Genomic DNA, 4,501 nt, shown 5'->3' with positions numbered 1-4,501 from the left:
TATACATACACCACCTACGTGGGGTTGTGTGAGAGAGATACAAACGTAGAGAGATATAGTGTGCGGGTTCGTGAGAGTTTTTTGGGGGGGGGTCAATAAAAAAATGTAACATATGAAATGTGTGTGAAATAGAGTCCTGGATATATCATATATATAGAGGGGGCGATCCACGAGAAGAGAGTGGAGGTATCATCGACTTGAGGTGTCCATAGAATCGAAGAGAGGGATGATGTGTGTGTGTGTGTGTGTGCGTGCGCGGTCGATAAAGAGTGCCATCGAATTTGTGTGTGCCCACGTCAAAGATATAGAGTGGCTGGCCTACTAGAACGAGAGAGGGGACAGGTGCAGTTTGTCTCTATGGCATGGATACCTACCTATAGCGCCCGACTATCGGTGTGTGATGGGGGGAGGGAGGCCTAATTAACTATAGAGGTACAATGGCTGGTATATGTGTGGAGGAGGAGAGAGGCCTACCTCGTGTATTAAGGGAGATCGATCCACCTCATGTATTAAGGGAGATCGATCGGCATCCATGCATATGTGTAGGAGAGGAATAAGGTTGGGAGAGAGACAGAGCTAGAGTGTTGGAGGGGGTGGTAGTGGAGTTGCTTCTAACAAATGGTGGGATAGGCTTGCTAGACAACCGGAGGGCACGCCTGCAATATCAATAAGAGAGGGGATGGCTGCATGTCTGTGCACGTGCGTGTGAGAGACGGGTCAGGAGGCATGCACGAATGATGAGGGGGACGATATGGCTGTGGTAAGCAGACATAACTACATAGGAAGATCAATCGTCCTTTGTCAGAGAAAGGAGAGACATAACTTGTGAGGTACGTCGATCGATGGGGGGGGATAGTTAAAGTTGACCTAGGTATATGTTGGGAGATCGATCAGTATACATGCATGTGTGTGTTAGAAGCAAATGAGGCACAGGGAGAAGGATAGGGAGAGAGGGATGCATCTAGGATGTGGTGCGAGAGTCATACTATATCGAAGGGGAAGGAGTGTGCGAGTACGGGATCGATGAAAAGAGTGGTGGGAGTGAGGCATGGACGGTGATAAGAGAAGAGGGGAATCTTGTGTTTGTGCTAGGCACACCTGGCTAGAGAGGCATATCGATCGTTGTGTGCCGTAAACAAGGAGCTGGGGGGCCTACACACACCGTGGGTGAACGACCTAAAGTGAAAAGACGAATCTGCGCGATGGAGCTAGAGAATGCTGAGGGAGGGTGAGAGGGATGCGGGCGTCTGCATGCACGAGAGAAAGTTAGCGCTAGCTAGATACAAAGATAAGAGGATTGTGTGGGTGTAAAAGACGAATAGAGATCATACTTCATTATAAAAAGCGAATTCGGATATTTGAAGAATTTATCATAGTGTTTTAAACCGACGCATGTGTGCATATATATAACGGTGATACACATGGTGTGGTTATGAACATGTTATACTACATATAATATATTTTATCTCTACTCTTATAAAAAAACAGAGTTGTTGATGATGGTGCCATCCTCCAATATAGGCCGTCCGATTCATATCTGACGGATAGGAAGGAAACTATGGCAATTTTGAAAAAAGATACCCACACCCCTCTCCATATTTGCAAATTAGGCCTCCCCTTGATCATGTTGATGTTCTATGGAACGCATGGGCATCTTGCTAGTACTACGTATAACATATAGAACATTGATCATAATTTGGGCTAATGTGTGGCTTTTGCAGCTCAGGTCTAAATACTTGTCATAATGTAGGGGGCGGGGCACTATACTATGTGTGATAAACACGGTGTACATGTATGGAACATGGTTTAGATTATGAATATATAGTTAGTACATGAAATGTACTATTATTTGGAATCGACATCAAGTGTATTCAAAAAATAGAATTCGAGTTCATGTAGTACACATAGTTCATATCTATCTCTATAGTAATCATGTGGTGTGTTATTAAGGTAATACACGAATGATGGTTGAAGTTGGCAACAATCATGATTGTAGATTGTTATTGAAATAGAGAAACGAATTCAAATTCAGTTCGAATTGCAGGGGTAGTATAGACATTTGGAATGCACTAAAATGTTGGTATGAGTAGGTTACATGCATTATACAGCAAGCGAAAAAATTTAATTGGACATAACATGGATTCATACTACCGAATAGCATTTAATTGCACTAAATTGTTGGTATGAGTAGCTTTAAATAGCATTTTTATAGTAAAACGGGGCAAGACTCTCTCTTTGTGTGGTGTGAATAGTTTTATTTTTTTCGTTTTCTTTTTGGTTGAGGGAAGTGTGAACTGATTTGGTACATATAAGTACAATATTAGACGTTAGGCTTGTCCCTAAAATTCAAACCGCGCCTTGTTATATCCCGAAAATTCAGATATCGTGCTCCGAAAACTGGCGCCTTCACAACCCGCGCCTTGCTATCCCAAAATTACAAAGCGCGTGAATACTCCCTCCAGCTGCCAAATCCCGACACGCGAAATCCCCCTTCTAACCCCGAGCCGAAAGGGCCGCTAGTTCAAATTGGTGGGGGGTACTTTTGTAACACACCCTACATTTTGGACAAGCGCGTCCCTAAGTCATGGTTCACCACCTCCCATCGCCTCCTTTTTGCCATTCGAAATCCCAGGCCGCCATAACCTCTCCGCTCCAGCCGCGAAACCCCACCCTCCTCCGTCCGCCACCTCACCGCTGCCCAGCCGGAGCCTCTTCCCCGACGATGTCGTCCACCGCAATAGCTCGACGTCCCTCGTCCACCTCCCCGGATGAGGATCCGTCGTCAATCTCATCGTCCCACCGGTTCAGCCGCCCCGTCCTCCACCTCCAAGGAGCTTCTCCGACGATCGCCTCGTCTATCGTGGCTGCTCCATCCCCACAGCGCCGCCTTAACCTACTCCACCGGAACCGCAGCATCCTCACCGACTCCTCGGACAAAGCCGAGGCCTACTCGGCGCCACCAAAGAGGTTGTACACTCATCGCATCGCACCTTCTCCTTAGCTCGACCTCCCGGCGCCGACGGTGCTCCATCCCGCACCCCCATGGAGAGGCTACCTTGAAGCCGGCACCGCGGGCGACATCTCCACGGAAGCTCTCCCCCAGTGCGAGGCCCCTTGGGCAGCGACATCCATACTAGCCAGATCTGCTGCTGCTACTCCGGCTCTCGCTCGCTCGCTCGCACTGCTGCTGCTGCTCTGGCTCTCGCTCGATCACTCGCTCGCCCAGCTGCTACTGCTCCGGCTCTCGCTCGCTCGCTCGCGCTGCTGCTACTGCTCCGGCTCTCGCTCGATCGCTCGCTCGCCCAGCTGCTGCTACTCCGGCTCTCGCTCGCTCGCGCTGCTGCTGCTGCTGCTTTCCCCCTCGCTCGTGCTGCTGCTCTACTCCAATTTAGCTACACTTCAGTCGACTGAATAGACTTTTGGGTCAGTCGATTTTCAGGGGGTGGGGGGCTCACTAGAGTTAAGGAAGAACCACCCGCAGCGGGGACGGGGGCTCGCCGGAGAGGTACCCCAGTATCTATCTTAGGGTTCAGGGTGGGGGCGGGGGGCCTATAGGGCTGGCCGGGGCGGCGGCGGACCGGCGGTGGGGAGTTGTTTCGGGGCAGCGAGGCGGCGCTGGGGCCGGCGGTTCGGCCGGTGGTGGCTGGCGGCTCAGGGGGGTGTAGGTTGAAGATGAACTGCAGGCCCTCCCTAAACTACATGTCATGTGCCTCTTTGCTACCATTGCGTTCAGTTTCGATAATAACATTCAGATTCCACAGTAAATTTCAGTTTCGACAGTTAAGTTCAGAGTCAACAGTTTTTACCTCATCTGTTGTAGTCAGGTGGTTTTTGGTGATGTAAATTTTACATCTATTTTCATCATCTATTGGAGATGCTATTAGAATCCCACTTGAGATTGACAATGTCTGTCTTGTGCTGCTTCAGCCTTGACGTCTTACGGCTCACCGGGGCTGCTCCAACGACAGAACGATCCATCACAACAGAGCAGTGCCCTAGACGCCGTCTATAGATTCCTCAGATCTTCCTCCACACCTCCGACAGCCACCTCTGCCTCAACTGCTTCAGCGACCAACCCAATGATGCTGAGGTCGACACGGCTACGGCAAAGAGGTTGTACACTTGTTGCATCACTTATTACTATACATTCATGTCGATCCATTAGGGCTATTTTGGCTCGACGGAAAAACATAGCAATAGGGAATTTTCCAATGGCACTCTACTATTCAATTATTCATGCATTTTGTTGAAAGGAATGAAGCAAAACATCCACCTAGACCTACTTTTCAAAATCCTATGCATGAAAACAAGACCAAGTGCATTAGTGGCAGAATAACATTCTAACTGTACACGCTTTCATATGATTTCACTTTATTTTGGCCATGTTTCTTTGCATTCCTATGCTCTTCCAATTCCTGTAAACCAAACACCCAAGTCGACAGAAATCCTGTGTTTACAAATGCTCTGTTTACCATGTGCATTCCTATCCTATTTCGGTGTT

The sequence above is a fragment of the Aegilops tauschii genome, chromosome 4, assembly GCF_002575655.3.
Source record: "Aegilops tauschii subsp. strangulata cultivar AL8/78 chromosome 4, Aet v6.0, whole genome shotgun sequence".
NCBI classification, from domain to species: Eukaryota; Viridiplantae; Streptophyta; class Magnoliopsida; order Poales; family Poaceae; genus Aegilops; species Aegilops tauschii.
The sequence above is the reverse complement of the archived record's forward strand: the minus strand, read 5'-3'. Positions refer to the sequence as shown.